The sequence below is a fragment of the Phocoena sinus genome, chromosome X (genome assembly GCF_008692025.1).
Source record: "Phocoena sinus isolate mPhoSin1 chromosome X, mPhoSin1.pri, whole genome shotgun sequence".
NCBI classification, from domain to species: Eukaryota; Metazoa; Chordata; class Mammalia; order Artiodactyla; family Phocoenidae; genus Phocoena; species Phocoena sinus.
Genome location: NC_045784.1, coordinates 11,045,699 through 11,071,757, shown reverse-complemented (window position 1 = coordinate 11,071,757; position 26,059 = coordinate 11,045,699). Strand labels below are relative to the sequence as shown.

The 26,059-nt window shown below is 46.1% G+C and overlaps 1 protein-coding gene across 2 annotated transcripts in view; it reads left to right on the top strand.

Moving 5' to 3' along the window:
- GPM6B (glycoprotein M6B) overlaps nt 1-26,059 on the top strand; it is a 157,044-nt gene that overhangs the window by 116,547 nt on the left and 14,438 nt on the right. The gene's annotated exons all lie outside the window — the stretch shown is intronic.

The following is a 26,059-nucleotide window of genomic DNA, read 5'->3' as shown; positions in this document are numbered from 1 at the left end:
GTAAGAAATGAATTCACATGGTTGACCTGATTAAAAAATGAACACATCCATTTAAATCTTTTTATGTCTTAGGTGTTTGGGGTTTTTTGTTTTTTTTTTTAATGTAGCAAAAGATGTACACTTTTGGCCCTCCTTTTTGTCATTGTTGTTTAGGAGGGAAAGCACTCCTCTAAGAGTATATGATCTATAGGCTAAAATCCCAGAGGGACACATTTAACATGTTACACTCTTCCTGCTGATTTATGAATTATTTGATGTTGAGATTTTTATTGACGTTTTCTGGCTTGACTACATACATATGGTATGGAGAAGGTTGTAGATGCAGTTTTTCCCTATGAGAATCTGCCAAGGAGGACATTTGAAGAGAGGGTGTCTGGGGATAAGGCTGTAGAGAAAAGCGGGGCCGGCCAGATGGTGCTGGACATATGTGGTAGGTATGATACAGCTTGCTTTTTTTTTTTTTAGAAAATTTAAATGTGGAGAAGATCTCAGCAAGCCAGTTGATACCTCTCCTCCTTTGATATTATAGTTTCCAATAGCATCCTTTTAAACACTCGGCCTCGCTCATTCATTAGACAAAGAATTCGGACTCATTTCCGGAAATGTAGCTTTGCCTTCCTTGAAATTGAGTGGAAATCTTGAATTCAGATTGTAACGTTAAAAATTGTGTTTCTCTCTTATTTGGAAGTACACGCCAACTTAAAGTAAGTAATCTTCATAACGTGACTTCCCAGCCTTGCTGTATCTGAGAACATGTGACATAGGCAGTGTCCCCATGACGTAAGTTTCCCCTCACTGGGCCTGGTGAAAAATGGGACTGTTCTGAGATACTCCCTTGCTTTTTTCTCCTTGGGACCCGGTGTACCTCCATGTGAGATGGTTGGCCAGGAATAAGGCTGGCTGTGGGACAGAGGAAGAAGGTGGCTGTTGAGAGAGGGAGGCTACAATCCCAGCTTCACAAATGTACCTGCTTGTGTATTCATTTGTTCATTTATTTATTCATTTAATAATGTTCCTCTCTGAAACATCATCCTTCCTCTGTCCCCTCAGCTCACGTCATAGGGGCAGAAGGGTGCTAACTCATCTTAGGGACCATTCTGTGGAGTATCATCTTGCTGATTGGTGGCAAGAGGAGAATTGATGATGCCCAAGAGGAGGATTTTGACCCTTAGCCCAGAGAACATGTGATAAGAGAAAATAAAATACTGTCCTGTTTTGTAGGATTTGATTAATTGCATTACCTTTTTTGTATATTCAAACCTTACTAGCTGTCTTTGATATCATGGGTCAGAGTACTTGATCTGTAAAGGGCCCAAGAGTAAATATTTAGGCTCTGTGGGCCACACAGTCTGTTGTAACTACTCAAAGGAATGAAACTGGGTCATTTGTAGCGACGTGGATGGATCTAGAGACTGTCCTACGGAGTGAAGTAAGTCAGAAAGAGAAAAACAAATATCGTATATTAACGCATGTATGTGGAACCTAGAAAAATGGTACAGATGAACTGGTTTGCAGGGCAGAAATGGAGACGCAGACGTAGAGAACAAACACGTGGACACCGAGGGGGGAAAGCGGGGCGGGTGGTGGTGGTGGTGTGATGTATCGGGAGATTGGGATTGGCATGGATACACTGATGTGTATAAAATGGATGACTAATAAGAATAATAATTTTAAAAAAGCTACCAGGGTAGCATGAAACAGCCACAGATAGAGGATAAACAAATGGGTGTGGCTGTATTGCAATCAAACTTTATTTACAAAACCAGGTGGCCGCCATCGGCCGACCTCTGCTATATCCTATAGTGGTGTTATAGCTTCCTTTAATATTTTAAGTACTAGCTAAAAATGGAGGAGGATTGACGTAGCTTTCAGAGACCTGGCCCAGTGAGTATAGTCTTTCTAGGAAGCTCAGTCTTTGTCATTTAGGTGCTTCCAGTGATCATTTCCTAGATGGCCGAAAGCATACCGGTCTGCAGTTTAGTTATTCAGCCTCGTCCCTAAATTACGTCATCTGAGTAAATGGGGGGAAAAGTGTACACAGCATTATTTTGATTTCTTTTCCTCAAGTCCCCGTCGTTTGTCATACCTACTTTGGCGATGACCACCCAGTTGTGTGTCTCGCCATCAGTCACCATCGTTCCCCTCAGCCCCATCCATGAGTAGTATCTGAGATGTCACAGTCTTCTGTGCTTCTTTCCGAATACCAGTCAGTCTCCTGCCCACCTCTCCCTTCTCCTCTCTAAGGGGAATGTTTGCAGGCTTCCCTCTGAAGGGCATAAGCCAGGATCTTCCTAGGTCTGTACATTTTCCCACTTCTTGACAGTTGCTCAGGAGCTGAGGCTTCTCCTTGCACTCATGTGACTCCCTTTTAAGCGTTGGGACCCTGCCCTTTTAAACGAAACATATACTGTGCTCTTTGAAATTTTATAATTTGGTATTTAATGTCTTTATTTAAGTCTGGCTCAGAAATATAAAATAGACATGATTTTCCTTCCCTTCATATCTAAAGATTAATTGTTGTCCAAAGGCCTTCCCAGTAGAAGTGGAAAGCATCCACCCACTTGCGGATCCCATCTCCACGTCTCGGGCTTGGCTGTCCTGTTTTTCTCAGGAAACACATGAGCGTTGGGCGTTCCGTGATTTTTCATTGTCATTGCCAAGCAGCCTGTGCCTGATTGCCTACGTGAAGAGACACGGGCAGAGAATGGATGAATCCTTTGCAAAGATCCCCTGAATTGCATGGCCTGGCTGGGGTGCAGTCAGGGTGGTGGGGGACCTAGGGGCCCATTGCTTGATCCACAGGCTCCCAGGATGCTCCCCTGCATTCTACCAAATATTTATTCAGCAGACATTGACTGGGCACCAACTGTGTGTTGGGCTTGGAGGGAGAACTTTTTTGCAAGGAGGATGAAAATTTTTCAGATAGAAGTGATCGAGCTCCTTGGAATCCTCTTGCTTGAGGTCGACACGGAGGGCTTACAGCCACTCTAACCGAGAGGAAATCAGCTCATACCATGAGGCCACTTGACCTCCTTCTGGTTCTTTCCACCAGCCCCACTGGGTTTCTCCGCTTTCGGGGAATGTAGCGCAACCCATGTATGAGAGAGACTCACCCAAAATCTGAATCCAGGAAAGGCTGAGAGTTCAGAACTTTTAAGAACCCTGAAGTAACCTCAGGAGCTTGCGACCTGACAGATGTCTTTACAAGGCACAGAAGCACAGCTCACCTCCAAAGAGACCTCAGCAGAAGAGTAGAAAATTACAGCAAGTGCACAGGCCCCCGGCTGCGTGATCGCGGGCAGGGGACGTACCTTTCTGTTGCCCTTCTTCGTTTGTAGGTATTGGCGTATCCCAGCTGTTCTAAGGTGTGATCGCTTACGAGGGAATCTGATGTGAACTTAATGCATGTTTAGAGGGCGTCTGAAATTCAGAACCAGGCAGATCCATCTCCTCTGACCCTAAACAGGGTCCTAAAATAAATTGCTTCAGGAAATTGGATCCCCACGATTACCAGTGGGGAATTTTGAAGTGTGTCCAGTATTCCATGGGAGATCAAAGAAGCCCAACTAAAGAAATTGTGGACTGACTGACGTGACAACTGTAGATTGAGCAAAGATTCTTTTTGAAAGGGCTGTCGTGATCATGACTCAAACATTGGAGGTACTAAGGTGACTGGCGGTGGAAAGAATCAGAACAGGTGACAGTCCTTAAACATGTATTGACTTAGATAATTTTGCCTATGTTACACATAAAAAAAAAAGAACAAAAACCGTTAGACTTCGTGGAAAAAAAAAAGATCCTGAGGTAACGAGTGCAACATGCTTTGCTTGGTGGCCAGCACGCGGTGAGCACTCTGTAGATTAGAAGCGTCGTCATGTTCATTAACAACAAAACCAGCAGCAGTAAAAATACTTTTATCGTGCAGCTCTGATCTTGTCCTCGCATCGTTTTTTCCCCTTTCAAATGTCATTAAAAGTCTTTAACTGTCTTTTCAATGTCTCTAAAAGACAGTTTTACTTTACCTTGAAGCCAAAAAGGTTTGCCCTAAAACTCCACCTAGAAACGTAGGTCTCCACTTCCCAAGTGGAAATACCTTGAGAGTTTTCAGAGATTGTGGAGAGCAGAGATGGGTTTTCGTAACAGCCGGTGAGGTTTTCAGTGGACCCAGTCAGAGCAGTAGCCTTTTTGCCTCACAACATGGCAGTTTGCTTAGTCCTTAGCCTCAGTGCTCTGAGGTGCCTAGGGCATTATAACCTGCTCTTCTGATGGAATAATTACCCACATCAGTGTCAGCAGCACTTTTTTAATCCTTAAATATTTGTGGCACTCAAGAGGACGTAACCCGTCATTAGGTTTGATGGGATTCTCACCTATAAACTGGCCATAGTGACCTTATGGTCTCTTAGGGATTTCAAGGTTGTAATTCAACTAAGAGTTACGAGCCAGCATCTGATTCTGTGTCAGGAAAGTTGATAGATATTTTTCTCTCCAATCCCCTAAGAAGTAAGAAATACAGTCAGATTACCAGATAAGGGCCTGAGTCTCCAGGAGGCCCCTTGTCACCTCATGTGGGAGGAAGCAGTGCTTCAGGCCCAAGACCAGCAGCCGTTTCTCTATAAAGACACTGGGAGATCACTGGAACAGGATTTAATCTGGAACATTCTAGACTCTGAAGTCCTGAGCTTAGATAAGATGAAGTGACAGAGAATATTGCAGATGTCAGTGGAAGGACAGGAGTTTTCATCCAAGGTTCAGCAGACCATGGGGTCATTGGCCATACTTTGCAGGCTGGAACTAGGCGCCGTCATAGCAAGCCTGGATTCACCCTCGCTTGTGTAGCTGCAGTAATGATGGTGCTCTGTGGGTCTGAAAGTGAAAGAAACAGAAAGAAACATACGATGGTGAGAAGCCAGATTTTCCTTGTAAATAGTGTCTGCCCAAAATGATCATTCTAAGGGGCGGGACTTGGGGGGAGATGGAGAAAATACAGAAAGAAAAGACAATATTGGTGATTTTTGTCAATTTAACTTGAAAAATGGAGGAGGAGAGTAACGTTCTCCGTGTATTATGCTGAGTTGATAAGGTGATACTGAAAGGTTGCAATTCAGTAGCATATTTTGTGAGCTCCCCGTTTCCTTGAACTATATGGTAAAAGAATAAATTAAAATGCTGATGTAGAATCTTTGCTGGAGATAGAGACACTGACTCTTTGCCACCTGAAATTGGCAGTGAACAGCAGAGCTGAAATGGAAATTGGCAGGTACCACTGGATGTACCCAGGCTCAAAGAACCACCAGTACCGTCCCGTGCCAACCCTGGGGGACAGGGCTAGCCTCTTGAGCAGTCCAGGTAAATACAGCCTCGGGGTGAATTCGCACAGCAAGTCTTCTGTTATCTTTAATATGATTTGTGATAGCTCTTTCGGTTTGGTGTTGTTTTCTGTTTTGCTTGATGCATTAATTTGTTCACAGGGGTAGGGGTGGAATTAGCCCCTTAAGATTTTTTTTCATCCTCTTTCTTTTTCTCTCTTCCTTTCCATTCCACCCCATCTTTCACCTGTCTCTTCTCCCTCCTCCCTGTTTCCTCCCCCTCACCTCTTCTCAAAAGGAGCAGTGTACAGTGAGGTATGCCTTGGGGCTAAGCACGAAATTTCTAATATCTGAACCAATAACGGGTTGGGGGGGGGGGCGTCACACATGCCCATCATGGGACCAAGAACTGAGCCAGGACATTTGAGGCGCCTGGGCTCTGAGGGTGCTGTCAGTGTCCCCACATGTCTTTCTGGCCACACTGCTCTGCCACGCTCTGATCTCACATCAGTCCATTGCCTTTGAGAAGGAAAACTCAGAGCCCATGAAATGACGAGCAGATCCCTGGGTACGCCATCCCGTCAGGTAGGTCCACAGGGTCCGCTTTCCAGTCTCCTTGCTCAGGAGGAGCGCCGGTCTCTCGGAACGTCTAAGTGTTGGGTCGGGGTGAACTGTGCATCAGCCCATCTGGGGACCCGGACGGGGAGAAGGCTGAGCGATGTGCACAGCCACCCTCCACATCCTCGAAGTCCGCACAAAGCACCCTCATACTCAGCTCAGTGAGCTAAAATTCGGTGGTTTCAAGTTACTTAAAATGTGAATATAAAGGGATGGTGTTGGGTCAGAGAAACACAACAGGCTTCAAGTTCCGCTGTAATTCTCTGTGAACCCATAGCAGCATTCCTCCCAAATGTTTGCTTACTTCTGCAGGAATAAATCAGAAATGACCGCATGGAACCTGCAAGTCTAGAAAGAGCGATCCTGAGGTACAACGTCAGACACACGTTGAGTTACAAAGTCAGACCACCTGTAATTCATTTAAATCTTTTCTTTAAAACCTACATTGGGGCTTCAGGTTAATTAACGTGAAATCTGACTTTGGGATTAGTTCTACACCTTGAGTGACAGATTCCTTCCCTCAACCTCTGGCCACTAGGCGCCAGCCCCGTGTGTGCCTGTGTAGTGCCAGTTAGAAGAGGTGAGCAAGAAATGCCATCAGACAGTTGTTCTCTTGGATCCTTCGAAGGATGGAAGGTTCTGGAATCTTGAGTTTTAAAAATTACCATTGAACATGTATCCATACAGTGGAATACCGTGCGGCAGTGGAAGGGAATGAAGTACGCGTGATACACACTGCGACGTGGATGCATCTCAGAAACAGGATGCTGAGTAAAAGCTGACACGAGAACAAATACCGTAGGGGTTCCGTCGATAAGAAATGTCCAGAATTGGCAAATCCAGAGAGACAGAAAATAGCTGAGTGTTTGCCAGAGGCTGGGGTAGAAGGGGTTTTAAAATTAGATCGTGGTGCTGGTTGCACCACTCTGTAAATGGACTCAAAACCACTGGATTGCACGCTTAAAACAGGTGAATTTTCTATGTAAACTTAGCTCAACAAAGCAATTTTTTAAAATAATTCTACAGCACTTCTATTGATTGATTGATTGATTGGCTGTGTTGGGTCTTCGTTTCTGTGCGAGGGCTTTCTCCAGTTGCGGTGAGCAGGGGCCACTCTTCATCGCGGTGCGCGGGCCTCTCACTATCGCGGCCTCTCTTGTTGCGGAGCACAAGCTCCAGATGCGCAGGCTCAGCGGTTGTGGCTCACGGGCCCAGTTGCTCCGCGGCATGTGGGATCTTCCCGGACCGGGGCTCGAACCCGTGTCCCCTGCACCGGCAGGCAGACTCTCAACCCCACTGCACCACCAGAGAAGCCCAACAAAGCAATTTTTAAAACGCTCCCCCCGCCAAAGCAAAATGAAACGGGCAGAATTCAGTGGCAGAGAGACAGAATGAACAGTATTTGCTAACATGACAAGAAGGTCCCCAAAGTATCCGAAAGTACTGCCAGAAAGAGAAAGGTCTTCCTCTTAAGAATGTGTCAGAAGACACCAGCCTAGTTAGAAATCGAGAAGAAAACGAAGCATCTTTCCTGGATTTGGGTGGTAAAGCGTAAAGGTCAGTATGGGCATTCTAAGGAGCAGTGGCAGCTGAGAAGAAAAAATACAAGCCTCCAATTTCCTCTCCGAAACCTCTGGGGCCAAATTTATTTAAGAATTCAGAAGAGTTGAGGTTTTTGAAAAGTGACGTGGCACACATACCACGTGTGCGGCGCCACGTCCCCAGTCAGGTCTGGGTGCATCCCCCGAGTCCAACACGTGGATCTTTCTGGAGAGCCGGAGTTACGTTTGGGCGTCAGGGAAATTCAGTGCAGAACAGGTTTTGCTGCCAGATGAGCTCGACCCCCCTCCCCCTACCCAAAAAAAAAAGCCCCTTAATTTTCAGAGTTTTCGGAATTCTGGAATGGGATGATGAGAGATGGTAGGACTCTATTAGTTCTCACGTTGCTGGTGATATTTCCGGTGAGAATTCCACGAACGAGCAGGTTCTCTTCGGAGTGGGGAGAAACAAAATCACTGAAGTTGATCTCTAGCATCATCTTGCCACATCCCGAAATGGTCTCCATGCACCTGTGGTGGTACCTGTGTGTGTGCGGGGGGGACATCACTGGGGGAGACGTGCCCGTGTGGCACACGCACTGTGGCCATGTGTGTCTGGAGCCGGGGCAGAGGCCTCACGTGGGATGGTGTGAAGAGGCCATCGCGGGCCCCGGAGTGAGGGGAGCGAACGCAGCCGTGGGGTCACTTTCCTAGTTGCCTGGAGATTTTGCCGGCTCCTCCATCAGTGCAGTTGCCATTCTGTGCTTAGATCCCAAACCAGATGGTGTGAGGGAAAAAATAGAGGATTCCATATGGCTCTTGTGTCTTGCTTTTTTTTTTTTTCTTCCCCTCAACCTACTTATTCCCCGTTGGAGAAGTCAAGGTGCTTCCAGTTTGCTTTGCCTTGATCGTTTCCCATTTTCCTTCTTGGGTGTAACTTCTCCGCAGAATTACATTTTTAGCACTTGGTTAATCCTTCACCATCTGTTTCTTCTTTTTTCATTGTTTAATTTCTTTGACCAGGTAACATCCCCATCTTCTCTAGGCCTCCAGGAAATCAAAGGATGAGTGGCCACAAGGGCAACCCCATGTGACGCTGCCTTGGGGACCTAGGCCTGAGATGCTGGCCTGAGACAGTGGCACTCGGGAAAGAAGGAACTGTTATGGCTACAGCTGCACTCGACGGAATATTATGCTTCATGTGTGCTTCAAGCTACTGTGGGTTGTGTTACACAGGCTTCACTCAAGAGTGTCACCTGAGAGAATTTCGATCCTCTGTTCCAAGTGTGGTCTGTGGACCAGCAGGATCAGCATCGCCTGGAAGCTTCAGCCAAATGCGGAGTCTCAGGCCCCGCCCCAGGCCTGCTGAATCTGAATCTGCATTTGGACAAGATTTCCAGATGGTTCCTGGGCACAGTTTGGGAAGCACTAATTTAGAGGCAGGTGCAAAAGCAAGAAGGGAGAAGACAGGAAGGAATCGAAGCAGTGAATTTACCCTTAAAAGTTCTAGAAATCTCTATATTTAGAGAAGACGGAGAATTGCTTAAGGTGTCCATTCTCCTTTCCCTCTCTATTTATGAGGAGGCAGGTATAAGAATTGCCAGTCGTTAAGGCACTGAGTCCTGGTTAGTTTGAAAGGCCAGTGACCTCTGATTCTCCTGTCTACTTGCCTGAATATGTGCTTTCTCTGATTCCTTTGTTTAAAATCTTGGTGGAGGAGAGTGGGGAGGGGCATCGAAAGGGGGGGACAGCTTGTTTTCTTGTGGAGAGAAAGAGGAGAAAGTAGTTGACAGGAGCTGGGAGAAGCTCTTTTTTCTCTTTTTTAAAGATTTGTTTATTATTTATTTAACTTATTTTTGGCCGCGTCAGGTCTTAGTTGCGGCATGCAGGATCTTTCGTTGCGGCACGCGGGCTCTTCATGTGTTGCGCGGGCTTCTCTCTAGTTGTGGCGGGCGGGTTTTCTCTTCTCTAGTTGTGGCGCGCAGGCTCCGGGGCGCGTGGGCTCTAGACGAGGCTCGCGGGCTTACTTGCCCCGTGGCATGTGGGATCTTAGTTCTCCAACCAGGGATCGAACCCACGTCCCCTGCATTGGAGGGCAGATTCTTTACCACTGGACCACCAGGGAAGTCCCCCTCGTCACCTTCTTGAATATAATCCAGTGACATGCAAGATGCTGTCACTTAATATGGCTATAAGCTAAGGGACCAAGAATGACTATTCAGACACTGGTAAATCTGTATGTAGTTTGGCATTCAATCCGCCAGATAAGGAGTAGAAAAACCACCCCCTTCCACCAGTTCCCCTTCTGGCCATCTTCCAAATCTAAATGGCTCTGATGCTTGGGTTAAGATGACTGTAGATAATTCCAGAAGTCCAAAGAGACCACCCTGTCACATACGGGCTAGAATGGAGAGTGTGGGGGGAGCACGGGGAATGTTGGTGTTTAGCTGAGAGTTTAGCAGGAAGCCCACGTGTTGGGATTTCCATGGCCAAGCATGGATTCCTGAGCCGCCGTGAGGGGCAAGCAAGCATTTCCTGCCTGTCCACTGCTGTGAATCAGGTCACTCTGTTGGGCTCCATGTATCTGCCCAGGTGTGACCTGAGAAGGCGGGCCCCCAGAGATCCCCAACCTTTCTCTCTGGCCCCTGAGCCTGGGACTTCTCTGTTGTGGATCCGCTTTATAGAGTGACACCTGGGATATGTGAGTCCTGGGAAATGCTGTTGGATTTGTTATTCTTTCATGTCACTCTGCCCTAACCTAAGGTTGTAAGGCCACTACATTTGAGGCCTTTTCTGCAAATACTTGAAATGTATTTCATGGTGGGGAACCCTTAATCTCTTCATGTGCGTCTTTGGGCTCTGTTGCTGGTTGCATGAGGACTGTACCCAGTGGTCTGATGGTGTCGTGTGGGCTCTCGGGCGGGGTGGCTTTTCCCCAGAGTCTGGTCGGAGAAGCTCTCTTGGTTTGCACAGCTCTGGCCGGGGGAGGCACCCAGTCTTCCACTGGCTTCCAGTGATTCAAGGTGTTTCAGGTTAGATGGAGGTGAACAATGGACACAGTGCAAGCACATTCTAGCTCAGGTTAATGCTATCGATATAATGTTTCTGAGTTTCTTAAGAGTTCTTTGCATTTTGTTTTCTGCTGTGGATTAATTATTTCATTTTCAAATTGCCTGCAGTTTTCACCAAAAACATGTGCCCCTATAGAGCAGGTAACTGTTTTGTATCTTATTTACCAAAGGCTATTATGTCAGCCGTATACATATAATTTTTCATTTACAAATGTTCAACTTTTTATCGGCTATGCTGTTGGTATATGATTAGCACTCAATTATGTAGCAGTGGCTGCGACTGTGTCTGTGATATATAGAACTCCCTTTGCCTTTTGGTCTTGTGTCTGTCCCTCAGCTCAGAGCAGGCAGACAGAGAAAGCAGAGATGAAAAGCAGATGGATCAGTACTGAGTATAAGTCTGGAGCTTTCTCTCAGGTGCAGCGTCTGGTTTTAGGGACACTGACTTGGATTATTCAAAGCAGTGATTCGCAGTCTTTTAGAAATAGTGACGTCTGATCTTTGTTTCCTTTATGATGCCCCTTGTGTTGTATGTTTTCATTTTGGGTTAATTAAAATTAATTTTGTCTTGAACTCTTTCGCCACCCTTAGAGCTAACTGGAGACATTGGGAAGCAGCTGAAGTCTGCTGCTAGAGGCTAGAGTCTCCCCGCCTCCCCCCTCAGGCTGTGTCCTTTCGGGGGTCCCTGTTCACTCACACCCATGTGTTTCCATATCTGTCAAAAGCTTATATAAAATGGCTTGTGTACTAGAAAACAGAAAGCTCTGGGTGTCTGAGTCATTTAAGTGGGATGAGGCTTCCTCTGAAGAGCATCACGCTTGCGTTTTATCTGGGAACTTCCATGGACAGTGCTTTCACCCTGAGGAATAACTCTAGTGGTGAAATGTCAGGCCAGTAGGAGAGGCGATGGGATGAAGACGAGCCTTTTCATGGTCTTAAGACAACCTGGTTTACGTTCATGTGCTCTTTCCCAGTGGTGACACATGGAGATTACAGAGATTCCTGTGAGGACTTGGCTTAGACCAGGCTGGTGATGCCACCCACTGTGGTTTTGTGAATAAAGTTTTATTAGAACCAGCTACACCCATTCATTTACAGATTGTCTGTGGCTGCTTTCCTGCGAGAACAGCAGAATTCAGTGGTTGCAACCATATGCTCTGCAAAGCCAAAAATAGTTACTATCTGGCCCTTTCCATTAAAAAAAAAAAGCCAACCCCTGACTTAGAGTAATTGCATTCTTAGCACACGTTGCAAGTCCAGTCTACTTATGGTAGGCAAGACCTAAAAATTCTGCTAGTCACTCAGTTTCCTAGAATCTTCTCCCTCCGAGATCCCTCGCCTTCTTCTCTTCAGGCTCCAGATCCTTGCTCCCTGGGGTACTTGTTGTTCACAGGCTTTAGACTAAAGCTCAGCCCTTCTTCAGAGGGTCTCTTGGCTCTTTCTGGAAGCTCAGCCCCTCTTTCAGGTCCCTCTTTGAGTGTTCCCGTAATATACCAAGTCCTGTTAAATGGGTGCCATGGAGCTGTTTTCATCTATTATACCATTCATTGTACTTTAGCAAGTTTTATTTTCTGTGATATGTAAAAGATCATTTATATCTTGTTAAGGGCAATATTGGGGGTCATTTCTTTTTTTCTTTTTTCTTTTTTTTTTTGCGGTACGCGGGCCTCTCACTGTTGTGGCCTCTCCCGTTGTGGAGCACAGGCTCCGGATGCGCAGGCTCAGCGGCCATGGCTCACGGGCCCAGCTGCTCCACGGCCTGTGGGATCCTCCCGGACCGGGGCATGAACCCGTGTCCCCTGCATCGGCAGGCGGACTCTCAACCACTGCGCCACCAGGGAAGCCCTTGGGGGTAATTTCTTTAAGTGATTTTTCAAAGTATGGGCCTCTGATGCCCTGAATCAGAATCACCAAGGATTTTGGTTAAACATTCAGATTCCCAGGCCCCCCCTTTAGGGTGGGTCCCAGGAATTTGATATGTTTTAATAAGCTCCCCAGGCAGTTCAGAGCCACACTGAAGTCTGACCACCGCTACTGTATACATAGAGGATCATAACGTTGGATGAGAAAATAGTCCCTCGTTACAACATCTTTGGTGAAGTGTCATTCCCGTTCAAAATACCTATCTGAAGAACAGGATAAATCTGAAATTCAGAGACAACGTGTACACATATCCACCATCAAGATGCCCGAAGCCAAATCACCACATCCTTAGCAGACAGTGAATTAGAAGCAAACTTCTCTTGATGTTTTAATATTGTCATTGCATCTTTGTGTATTAAAAAACGCAGAAAGATTTGATGGTAGAGGTGCAGGCAGACACCAGAGGTGAAGCTGTGTATTAGTTATCTTTTGTTGCATAACTAATTAATCTTAAACTTAGCAGCCAGGAACAACAACATATATTATCTCAGTTTCTGTAGGTCAGGAGTCTGGGCTCTGCTTAGCTGCAGATCACTTTTGTGGCTGTTCGCAGGACTCAGTTCCTCAAAGACTGTGGGACTGGGAGCCTCAGTTCCTCACTAGCTGTTGGCCCAAGACCTCCCTTGATTCCTTGCCACGTGGGCTTTCCCATATCTCCCTGATGACATGACAGCTGGCTTCATCAGAGAGCGCTGGTGAGCAGGTAAGAGAGAGTGCCAGCAAGGGAGAAGAGAGAATGCTAGGAAGACAGAAGTCAGTCTTTTGAAACCTTATCGGGGAAGCTAGTCAGCAAGTTCAGCGCACACTCAGGGGGAGGGAATTACACAAGGGTATGAATATCGGGGGGTGAGGATCATCGGGGGTGTCTTAGAAGGCCGACTGCTACAAGCTGTATAAACATTTCAAAATGGAAATGCGTCATGTGCCTCCTTACAGCACTGTCTTCTCTCCTTTCCCCCTCGCTTTCCTGTCACCAAGTGGGGGAGCCCACAGGTTCTGTAGCCACAGGATACGTGCCCCCAGCCCATCCCAGCCAGGTTGATGTGGCTCCTGCCTTTTGCCGCCAATTCTTAGTTTCCAAAGGGGACTCGTAACCTTTTAACATTACTAGCATCTTTTGTAAAAATCAAACTTAAGAAGCAGATCTTAAAAAGAAAAGGGAAAAAAAAAAAAAGAAAAAGAGGCAGGTGTTTTTTGTTTTTTTTTTTTTAACTTTTTTGAGGTGTAATTGGTATGCGTAAGCTGCGTATACTTAAAGTGGCCTATTTGATAAGTTTTGACATATGTATGTGCCCGTGAAACCAGCACCACAAGCAGGATGATGACATGTCCGTCAATCCCAAAGTTTCCCTGGGTCCCTTTATAAGCCCTCCCTCTCCAAGCAACCACTGATTTGCCTTCTGTCTCTCTGGGTTAGTTGACATTTTCTGGAATGGCCCTTGGGAAGATTCGTTCACATATATTCTCTCATCTTTTCTTGCCAAGCCATTCCCATAAAATGTTGTGTGACACTGACTGCTTCACAGCTCCAAGCTTCGTCTGCTTTTCCCCCTTCCTGCCTCCACTGAAAACGCCCTGCCCCCCTCGAATACAACTCAGAAAGACCCATTCTGCTACCACCTACAGTGGGAGAGTTTAGTTTGCACCCACTCCAGTCCAGCCTACACACTAGTGCCAGATTAGTCTCTTAAAAGCACACCTCAGATCACGTCACTGGCTTGCTCACAAACCTTCCCTCTCTCCCCACTGCCTGCAAAATGAAGCACACGAGGCTTCAGGTTGCCTCAGAGGCCTCCCCACAGGAGGGGCCCACCTGCCTCTCCAGCTTCTCTCCTGATGCTGTCCTGGTCCCCTTGATAAATTTGGCCACGCCCTCAGGTCTCCCCACGTGCCGCTCACCACATCGGTCCTGTTCTCCTTTGCTCATACTTGTCAGTGTGTCCTAACCATGAGATCCTTCTGTTCTTTAAGGCCTGTCTACACCACTGCCACCCACACACCGTTTCCTAAGCTCCCCACGCTAAGCCAAGGAGATCTGTCCCTACCTCACTCGCCATGTCCCTAAGTCAACTCTCTCTTCCTTCTACTGTAGTGATCTCTGATGTGTTTGTGTCCCTCACCCCACTCCAAAGTGTCAAGGCTGGGAGGGCAAACCAAACCGCTGCAGCCCCCAGCACAGTGCCTTGCACATAGCAGCAATTCAATCGACACTCAACTGAATCCAGTGGAATCCAGCAGCGCATAGACACTGTCGCCCAGATGGTCAAGGAGGTTGAGTGCTGCTAAAGCTTAATACTGCAGGGAGATCTCAGATTTCCTGAACACCCTACAGATCTTTGTGCTCTTAAAATCTCTGCTGTTTGGATTTAGAGCTAGCTTCCCCTATTCACTATCCGTTTCCCTGGTTCTTTGCTCCCCGCTTAACTAGGCTAATAGCACACACACGGTCTTTAGGAAAACTAAAGCCAGTTCCCACAAAAGGCGAAGGAAGAGACTAACAAGTGTCTTTTTCTTGTCTTTGTTTATTCTCACCATGTGAACATAACTTTCCTTTTTTTTTTTTTTTTTTTTTTTTTTGCGGTACGAGGGCCTCCCACTGTTGTGGCCTCTCCCGTTGCGGAGCGCAGGCTCAGCGGCCATGGCTCACGGGCCCAGCCGCGCCGCGGCATGTGGGATCTTCCTGGACCGGAGCACGAACCCGTGTCCCCCGCATCAGCAGGCGGACTCTCAACCACTGCACCACCAGGGGAGCCCCCCCATAACTTTCCTTTTATATAATTGCTTATTTTCTACTGCCCAAGCCATATTGCAAACGTGAGAGGCTCATCTATTTTAAGATTTTCACAGCGTACCACAAAAGTGAAAATTTCTGATTTCATAGATTTTAGGACAAGATTTTAGAAGGATCTCCTGAAAAGCAATTCTCTTTATATCATTAAAAATAGTTTCAGCGTTCTTGGCATTATGTAGCTAGACTTTTATGTCAGCGACTCTAGGAAGGTCAAGGGAGAACTGAGAAGCAACCTATCTGTCATTTAAGTGATTCCTCAGTTAGGTCTTTAACAGGAAGCCCCCCGTCCACTGACTTCATGATACCTTCTTTTTTTTTTTTTAAGTCTTTATTAAATTTGTTACAATATTACATCTGTTTTATGTTTCGGTTTTTTGGCCACGAGGCACGTGGGATCTTAGCTCCCCGACCAGGGATCGAATCCGCACCCCCTGCATTGGAAGGTGAAGTCTTAACCACTGGACCACCAGGGAAGTCCCCATGATACCTTCTTAATGGTGTACACCAGTGGTTTACAGACTTTGGGTTGTTAAGTCCCTTTACCCTCTTACAAATAATTGAAGACGCCAAAAAGCTTTTGCTCCTGTGGGTTATAGCTCTAAATCTTTTTTTGTATTAGAAATTAGAACTGAGAAATTTATTATTACTTAAGTAATAACGTTTTCATCATAGAAGTTTGAAAAGTTGTATAACTTATTTTTTATATCGTATCTATTAATATTTGATCTCAGAAATAGACTGTATGTTATCCTTTAAAAAATAATGAACTTATTTGTTTAAAATGACAATAACAAACCCATTACATGTTAACATAAATAATGTTTGGGAAAGATAAGTCTTTTCGCAAACAAAGTAAAACTTGAGTGAGAAGAGCAGCACTCTTACATTTTTGCGAATCTCCTTAATATCTGGCTTAATATCAGACAGCTGGATCCTTACACGTGCCTCTACATTCACTCAGAGGCATACCAGAGCACAAAGAAAAGTTCATACGCGATTGGGTTACGAGCTGGACTAGCTCCTTGTTTTTTGGTGGACCGCCATTTTTTCTGTTAAGAACGACTAACAAGCTATAGTTACTAAGACTTCCCTGGTGGCACAGTGGTTAACAGCCTTTTCATATATTTGTGGAGCTCTTCCTTGATAATACACCCAAATCCAACAAATGATGGTTTCTTAGAGATTATTAGTAATGTGGAATCGGAAACTATATTACTGAACTTCTTCTACTCTGTTCCATTAAAATCTGTTGCTCTACCTTGCACTTTGATTGGATCTGTATTCGAGAACGATTTTGTAACATCCCACGTTGGTCCTTTGGAAAATACTGGTTCTCTGGGTGGTGCAGATCTTCCAAGTATTGACACATTGTCCATTGTACCATATCCCAAAAGTCAAATTCATTAATAGCACCAGCGATTTCATCAAGAAGTCTTTTAAGTACTGGGAAGCTGGGAGTTTTCAGTGTCACAGGTGCAAGTTTTCCAAAACTGATTGACAACAGATACTATCACTTGTTTTCTTTGAAGTAACAAGCTCATTTACGTCATTTTTGAGAAAATTTCTGCCAGGTACCCAAGTGTGTGTGTGTGTGTGTGTGTGTGTGTATGCGTGTGTGTGTGCGCGTGCGTGCGCACGCGCAGTGTCTCAGGTACAGCATTATAATTCAACATCTGTATATACTGCAGAGTGATCACCACCACAAATCTAGTTATGGTCCATTGCCAGACAGTTGACCCCCTTCACCCATTTCACCCAACCCCCAACCCCCTTCCTCTCTGGTAACTACTAATCTGTTCTCTGTGTCTATGAGTTGTTTTCTGTTTTGTTTCGGTTTTTTAGATTCCACATGTGAGTGAAATCATATGGTATTTGTCTTTCTCTGCCTGACTTAACTCATTTACCATAATGCCCTCAAGGTCCATCCATGTTGTTGCAAGTGGCAAGATTTCCTTCTTTCTTATGGCTGAGTAGTATTCCATTTTGTGTGTGTATGTGTGTGTGTGTGTGTGTGTGTGTGTGTGTGTATGTATGTATATACACATAAGATATATATCATCTTTAAAAAATTTTTTATTGTAGTTGATTTACAATGCTGTATTAGTTTCAGGTGTGTAGCGAAGTGATTCAGTTATACATATATATGTATTCATTCTTGTTCAGATTCTTTTCCCATATAGGTCATTACAGAATATTGAGTAGAGTTCCCTGTACTATACAGTAGGTCCTTATTAGTTATCTATTTTATTTTATTTATTTATTTTTGGCTGCATTGGGTCTTTGTTGCTGCGCGCAGGCTTTCTCTAGTTGTGGCGAGCAGGGGCTACTCTTTGTTGCAGTGCGCGGGCTTCTCATTGCGGTGGCTTCTCTGGTTGCGGAGCACGGGCTCTAGGCACGCGGGCTTCAGTAGTTGTGGCATATGGACTCAGTAGTTGTGGCTCATGGGCTCTAGAGCACAGGCTCAGTAGTTGTGGCGCACGGGCTTAGTTGCTCGGCTGCATGTGGGATTGTCCCGTACCAGGGCTCGAGCCCATGTCCCCTGCATTGGCAGGTTGATTCTTAACCACTGTGTCGCCAGGGAAGCCCTAGTTATCTATTTTATATATAGTAGTGTGTATATGTTAATCCTGAGCTCCTACTTATCCCTTCCCCCCACGTTTCCCCTTTGGTAACCATAATTTTGGCTTTGAAATCTGTGAGTCTGTTTGTTTTGTAAATAAGCTCATTTGTATCGTTTTTTAAGATTCTACATAGAAGTGATGTCATATGATATTTGTCTTTCTCTGTCTGACTTATTTTACTTGGTATGATAATCTCTAGATCTGTCCATGTTGCTGCAAGTGGCATTATTTCATTCTTTCTTTTGTGGCTGAGTAATATTCCATTGTATATATGTACCACACCTCCTTTTTGCATTCGTCTGTTGATGGACATTTCGGTGGCTTCCATGTCTTGAGTGACGTAAATAGTGCTTCAGTGAACATTGGGGTGCGTGTATCTTTTCAAATTACAGTTTTCTCCAGATACATGCCTAGGAGTGGGATTGCTGCATCATATGGTAGTTCTTGTATCATCTTGATCCATTCATCCATCAGTGGGCACTTAGGTTGTTTCCATGTCTTGGCTATTACAAATAATGCTGCAGTGAACACAGAGGTACCTGTATCTTTTCAAATTAGTGTGGAGATTCTTGAAAAAATTAAGAGTAGAATTACCAGTATGACCAAAGCTATTTTACTTCTGGGTGTTTATACAGAGAACATGAAAACTGTTTTCCATAGTGGCTGCACCAGTTTACATTCCCACCAACGGTACACAAGGGTTCCCTTTTCTCCGCATCTTTAAAGCCAACACTTATTTGTTGTCTTTTGGATAATAGCCATTCTGGCAGGTGCAAGGTGATATCTCATTGTGGCTTTGATTTACATTTCCCTGATGATTAGTGATGTTGAGCATCTTTTCATATGCCTGTTGTCTATGTGTCTGTCTTCTTCCCAAGTATTTTAAAAAAGTATTTATTTGTTTTATTTGGTTGCACCGGCTCTTAGTTGTGGCAGGCGGGCTCCTTAGTTATGACATGCAAACTCTTAGTTGCAGCATGCAGGTGGGATCTAGTTCCTTGATCAGGGATCGAACCCCGGCCCCCTGCATTGGGAGCTCGGAGTCTTAACCACTGCACCACCCGGGACTTCCCAAGTCTTAGTAACTACAGCTTGTTAGTCATTCTTTAAAGAAGAAATGGCGGTCCACCGACAAACAAGGTGCTAGTTCAGCTCGTAACTCAGTCGCACGTGAACTTTTTCATTGTGCTCTGGTATGCAGCAGTCCTGTATGTGTCCTTCTCCTTTCGTTGCACAGAACCTTCAAAACGGGGGTTTAGATTTATTAAAGTTGATTTTTTACTGCATCAAGGACATTTTTAAGTGAAACTGTCCCTTTTGGTTTTTTTCCTATGAGTGTGTGGTGGTGAGCAATGCACTGCTGATTAATACTTTGGTGCCAGTGCCTGATTCGCGCTAAGCCATCCGCAGTTTTACTGTGCAAACGTCAACACAGTGAAAAAAGTCAATGTCTTCTAGTGCAATTATAAAGACAGTTTTGGCCTCCCACACCTCCTGAATGAGTCTCAGGGTCTCCCAGGGCTGCACAGACCCCTCTTGGAGGGCCCCTCTTTTCTGCCCTTGTGCTTCAGCGACCAGCCGATGCACCTCCAGAATAGGGTCCCCTGGGAGCAGGTGAGAAATGCAGAGGCACAGTCTCCTGCCGAGACCTGCCTAAACAGAATCTGTATTTTAACGGGATCCCCAGGGAATTTATATGCACATGAAAGTTGGAGAACGAGTGCTCTTGAAGGGGGAGCTGCAGACTTTTCCTGCAAAAGGCCAAATGGTAAATATCTGGCAACTACTCAGCTGTGCCTTTGCAGGTTGAAAATAGCCACACACAGTACATAAAGGAATGAGTTCGGCTGTGTTCCAGTAAAACTTTATTTATGGACACAGAAATTTGAATTCCATATACTTGTGTCACGAAGTAGTATTATTCTTTGAGTTTTGGTTTTTTAAAAAATCATTTCGAAATATAAAAAAGCGCTCTGTGTTCGCAGGCCATATGGAGAGCTGAGTCTGGCCCATGAGCCACAGTTGGCTGACGCCTGCAGTAGAACACTTGTTCTCCAGCTTGAAATCACCTGGGGAGCTTTTTTTTTTTTTTTTTTTTTTTTTTTTAAGGAAAACCACTAGTTCTTGAGCCCTGCCCCGAGAAATTCTGATTCATTGGTCTGGAGTGAAGTGTGGAGATAGGGCTTTCCAGTGCACTCCAGATAATCCTGTTGGGCAGCAAAAGATTGAGAACTTCTGCTCTGTAATATTTTGTAAGCAAAGTAAGGTTTATTTTAAGCTCTTTTTTTTTTTTAATTGTAGAATTTGGCAGTCACACTGTTGTCTCAGACCGAGATTGTACATGATAGCCTGAGAACGAGGTTTCTCATCGTTCTTTGTTGTTTGTTGTGTTTGGGGCGGGGACCGTCCTGTACACTGCGAGATGTTTAGCGGCATCCCTGGACTCTACCCACTAGAGCCGGTAGCGTCCCCCCCCCGCCAGTCGTGACAACCCAAAATATCTCCAGACGTTGCTCAATGTCCCCTGGGGGGGCACCGTCACCCCCTATTGAGAACCGCTGCTTGAGCCAACTCAGAGTCAGGGGGGTCTTGGTCCCCTGACATCCGCTTTTATGTCTCTTAAGTAAGGATTCTCTCTGCCTCCGTTTTCCTGCTGGTTGTTTGCAAGTTGCAAACCTTGGTTACTTATCCTTTTCTTTTTGAATTTGGTGCACTGTTAGGAATCAGTAAAGCAGCAAGGAAGGCCATGCGTAGAGGGCTACGTGTGTTGTGTGTGTGTGTGTGTGTGTGTGTGTGTGTGTGTGTGTTTGTGAGAGAGAGAGAGAGAGAGAGAGAGAGAGATTCATTCCCTGGGTAAGAATCTGAGCCCTTGTTGCTGCCGGTCTTCCTCCTGAGCCAGCATTAAAGCTGCAGCCAGGATCACAGACAACTTGGGGCAAATCACTGGGCCGTTATGAACTCACAGCCATGGCAACAGCCATCCGCAAGCCCGAGGACAAAACATGTTTTATTCTGTTGTTCTGCACAGAAGGTTCTAGTGATGCCAGAGACAAAATGGCCATTGAGAGGAAGAGGCATTGAGGCCTATTTTTTCTCCCTACTGTGTGGTTTATCTTTAAACTATCTTAGGCTAACGCACACTGGGGTTTTAGTGCAAATCAAAACGGAAAATTCTCTTTAGCTTCAGAGACCGGCCAAATGAAGGCCGAAGACTTTATTAACCTAACAGAACCGCTGGGGGGTGGGGGGCGGGGCGGAGGCGGCGTTGGTGAGAGGTACTGAGAATATTAGTAAATACTATGTGCTAGAAGGCCTAGCAGTGTTTTTTTTTTCCCCACAAGTAGTTCGCACTCATCCAAAAAATGCTTTCCTTGCCTTTTCTGGTTTATGTTCACCAACGTTGTCATTGCTGGTTTGAAGCTCGGGAAAGCTCAGCCTGTGGATTTATAGGAATATCCAAGAAAAGCATCGATCTTCCGTAGCTGGCATCAACATTTCACAGCGTGGCGCTCTGCTGATACTCGGCACCACCTCCCTTTTTAAAAACATCACCCTGGCCTGTGACTTCTCATGCTGGGGACAGCCCGAAGCAGAGATCCAGGACCTTTGTCTGGATGGGGGTGGGGTGTGATAGGTCTGTGTTCTCAGACCTTCTGCGGTAAGGCACTAAAGCATCTTTGATGTGAAAAATCGGAGGTTAACCGTGCCTGCTTGGCTCAGAAAAAAACACTGTAGTTGCACTCTTTTCAAGATGGCTGAACAGCTTGTAACATTGTGTTTTTCTTCATTTCGGCCCCTGGAACTTGCCATTTGATTTGCAAGTGGCTGGAGTTACGGCCAAGCCCAGCAGGCCACCTCTTTGGGAGAAAACACCAAACACAGTTGACACAAAAGCAGGCACTTCAAAGGGACTCAGGATGCTGCACCTGGGACTGGTGGCTGGCCTGGGCTTCTCAAACTTTCAGGCACACGACTGCGGGCTTGTTCAGATGCACATTCTGATTTGGTTGGTCTGGGGTGGGGTCCAATATTCCACATTTCCCCCAAGCTCCCTGCTGAACCTCACGCAGCTCGTCCAAGGACCACACTTGGCAAAGCAAAGGCTTTCAAGTACTTTCAGCTGCTAAATGGTCCCCTCATGTCTTTCCTTGACCTCTGAAAGTGTTCACTGTGGTCCAGAAGCTGACAGCATCCTGCGTCAGCTCTTCTGAGCTACAGGCCCACATATCCGATCGCCTACCGGAAGCGCCCCCCTTAAGATGGCATCCGGTCACCTCAAACTCAGCATGTCTAAAACTGAACTCAACATCTTTGTCCTCAAAGCCTAGCCGTCCTGGGTCAAGCCCAGCTCAGGGAACAGCACAACATCCATCGGGTTCCACGTGCAGAAATGGAGGAGTCATCCTTGGTTCTCACCAGCCATCCCCAACCCCTCCTTTGAGTCCACACCAAGTTGTGCCCACTTGACATCTCAAACCTCTCTCAGACCCATCCCTTTCTTCCACTTCCGCTGCTTTTGCCCTGGTCCAAGCGCCTGCCCTCTTTTGCCTGAAGCATTGCAGCAAGCTCCTCCCCATATCCACGGCCACTTTGTTCCTGTCACATCCGCCAGGAGGATCTTCTACAACCCCGGTCTGTTCCCTGGGGTTAAAAATGTTCAGTGGCTTCCCATGATGCTGCGGATAAAGTCCAGAATCCTTCAGGAGGCCTGGAAAGCCCTCAGTGCTTCTAGCTCCAATAGACCCTCTCCTGCCTTCCTTGCCCCACCCTCACCGTGTACTCTCTGTGTTCTGGCATCTTTTATGCCCGGGAAAGCGCCCTGCTCTTTTCCGCCATAGAGCTCTTGTTCGCACTGTTCCTCTTTCCCGGCACACCCTCCGTAACCCAGCCCTCTCTCCTTTTACCTAATCAGCTCCAATCCATCCTTCAGATCTAAGCTGCGGAAGCTGTTCCTGGTCACTGTCCAGAAGCCTCAGTAAGCCCTCATGGTTTCCTCTCCTAGCACTTCTGAGCCCAAAACCATGTGGATGGTGTCTGTTTCCCCCATAGGCTATAAACTCCATTAGCATGTAGACCATGCCTATCGTAGCTCGCCATCGAGTCCCCAGCGTCCAGCCCAGTACCTGGGACCTCAGAGACACCTCGGTGAGCATTGAATGTTCACCAATGGAATGAAATGGAATGAATGGGTGAATGGACAGCTGCTCCCTCCCTCCCAGCACTCTCATCCTCACCCGTATCTGTTACCCTGCTTAACTGACAGCTTCCATTCAAGCGGGCCTTTAAGAGACCCCAGTACCCAAGACGATAACAGCAAGATTATGGGGCAGAGCTTGTCCTGTTCAAATGAGAGCTGGGCTGCACCTTCGGGGGACCCCGTGCCGACTGCTTCTTCGAAGTGCGTTACGGGTGACGTCATGTTGATTCGTCCGTTCTGTTGAGAATTTAATAATTGACTCATTAGCCACGGGTGCTTCTTCACACCCTGATGTCTGATACCTTGAAGACCATTGTTTCATAGGTTTTGTTCAGTTCGGTTGTGGCTTCAGGCAGGAGGATAAATTAGGTCCCTGATACTCCATCTTGGCCAGAAGCCAGGAATCGTTTCATGGCATTAGGTGTTTACTGTCGCACGGTTTGGCTGGTAAAGATATCAGGCGGGGCTGCCACAGTGTAGAGCTGGCATGATTCTTTAGGACAGTGGTTCTCAGATTGGAGCCTACGTGAGAATCACCCGAAAGCACAGATGACCGGTTCTACCCCCACCCCCACCCCCACCCCCTGATTTTCTGATTGAGTTGTTCTAGGGTGGGACCCGAGAATCTGCATTTTTACCACGTTCATAGGCAACGCTGACGCTCCTGGTCCTGGGACCACACGCTGAATGTCAGTGTTTCCAGATAGGGGTCTGCAAACTTCTTCTGTAAATAGTAAATGTTTCAGGCTTTGTAAGCCACGTGCCCTCTGTCACAGCTGCCCAACTCTGCCATCGCAGAGCAGAAATAGCCACAGGCGATTTGTAAATGAAGGGGGTGTGAGCTGTGTTCCAATAAAATTTTATTTACAAAAATACAGGCTGTAGTTCGCCGACCCCTGGTTTAGGGGAACTTGGAGTGTTGACTCTGCTATTGGTAGTACAGCGGGTGATTTCTATTCCCTCTCAGAGTAAAGGGGAAATCAGTAATTCTAGCACATGCCAGTCCCTTGATATAGTATGATGGTTGCTGTACTCAGGATGATATGGTAGGCAAGGCAATGTCTGCCCTTCTGGGTTGTATTTCTGTCTAACACTGTGAAATGAAACAATACTACTGTGGCCATATAAAGTAGGAAGACCCCTCCTGCCTCCTCCCACATAAGTACACCCAGGACTGGCTCCATAGTTCGTACGCCCAGTGCAAAAATGAAAATGCGGATACCCTTGTTGAGAAATTATTAAGCATGTCCAGATGGCAGTATCGGAGTATTATACTAAGCACAGGGCCCCATGGGCCTGTGCAGGTGGTACTCCTGTGAGGCCAGGCTGAACACACCGTCAGCCTCCACCGCGACCTCTGCCGCACACATACCTGCACGTTTTTCGGGTCAGAAATGCTGTTAATGTGAGGATCCTAACAGTATTGATAGCATATTTTAGAAACATATTTAGGTTTTTCTTGCTAACTTTTTGCAGCACCTTTGGTTCCTCTGGGTTAAGTGTATGGCATACGACCAAATCGCCCAGTGTTCAGTTATGTTACATGCTCTGGGGAGAGATGGCTTCTAGATTGACATAGAAGGTACAGCGGGGAGTGATCCGTTTACAGATGCTTGGATATCCACCACACATGCAATTTTAGCCGTGTGGGTAACTGGTCAACCATGCTAGAATAAGCTCTGCCTCCAGCTGTATTATTTCCTATACATTTTTCCCAGGTTATTTCCTATAAATTTCACCCAGCTTCTGCTCACGGTGGCCAGCAGGGTCCGTAAGAGTTTTATCTGTGCATGTGGAATGACGATGACCAATATGGTGACTTCTGTTCTACAGGAGCCAGAGTTGTATGTTTGCAAGTAAAATCATCCGCTGAAAACTTAAGAGCATGGGCTTCTGCTAAGAGAGTGTGATTCACTGAAGTGGTCCCCCAAATTCTCGAGTCCTTGGTTTCCCCTGCTGTTCTAAAACTAGACCCACAGCATGGGGTATACGGAGTCCACGAGAGAGATACATTGGAGGGAAACTTTAGCCTTGATCTAGTGAATTTGGGACTGGACCGCATCATTCTTCTAACCCCACTTGTCTTTCTGAGCCAGGGAACAGCTGTGATATTTCCTTTGAAAGAAGCAGAATGCTCTAACCCTTTGGATGAAAGACTGTTTTGAAGTGGCAGCTGGGGATTTGGAAGGATGAGTTCTATTGTTAAAGGGCAAGTGCGTTACGCTGCTGTAACACCTAGCCCTAACTCCAGATGGCGAGACAGGATGTGGGCTTATTAAAATAATATACAACGGAAATCTTCAGATTTCTTGATATTTTATCAGATTATATACCAATGTCCCCATGTCAGCTGTTTACGTATTCTGCATCCTAGGTTTTTCTGTAGGAAGCCTTTCCGGACCCCTCTCCAATTTGAATTATATTTCCTCCTGTCCTTCCGTCTCTCTCTTTTCACCCCCCGCCCCCCACCATCCACTGGCTCTCCAGCAGCCTCTATCTTGGCGCTCATCACGCTGTGCTATAGAAATTCTGTTACTCGTCTGCCTGCAGCATTAAACTGATCTCCTTGAAGGCAGAGGAGGCGTTTGATTTTATGTTTGTATTCCCAGTGCCAAGCACAGGGCTTAGCACCCTGTGGATCTTCACAAAGTCCTGAGTGAGTGAAATCCAAAGTAAAACTCAGAACCTAGCTCATGTCACAGAAAAGTGAATTTGTGGTAAGTCAAAATTGATCTTCCACAGCTGTGTTCTGTAGTGATGGAATGTCCTGTATCTGTTCGGTCCAACATGGTCGCCACCAGCCCAGGTGGCTGCTGAGCATGTGAAATGTGGCTTATGCAATAGAGGAACTGAAGTTTTGATTTTATTTTGAATAATTTAAAGTGGCCACCATATTGGATGGCACACTCTCAAGGCCACACTTCTCTATCCAATAAGGACCAGATATTAACATTTTTTTTTTTGCGGTACGCGGGCCTCTCCCATTGTGGA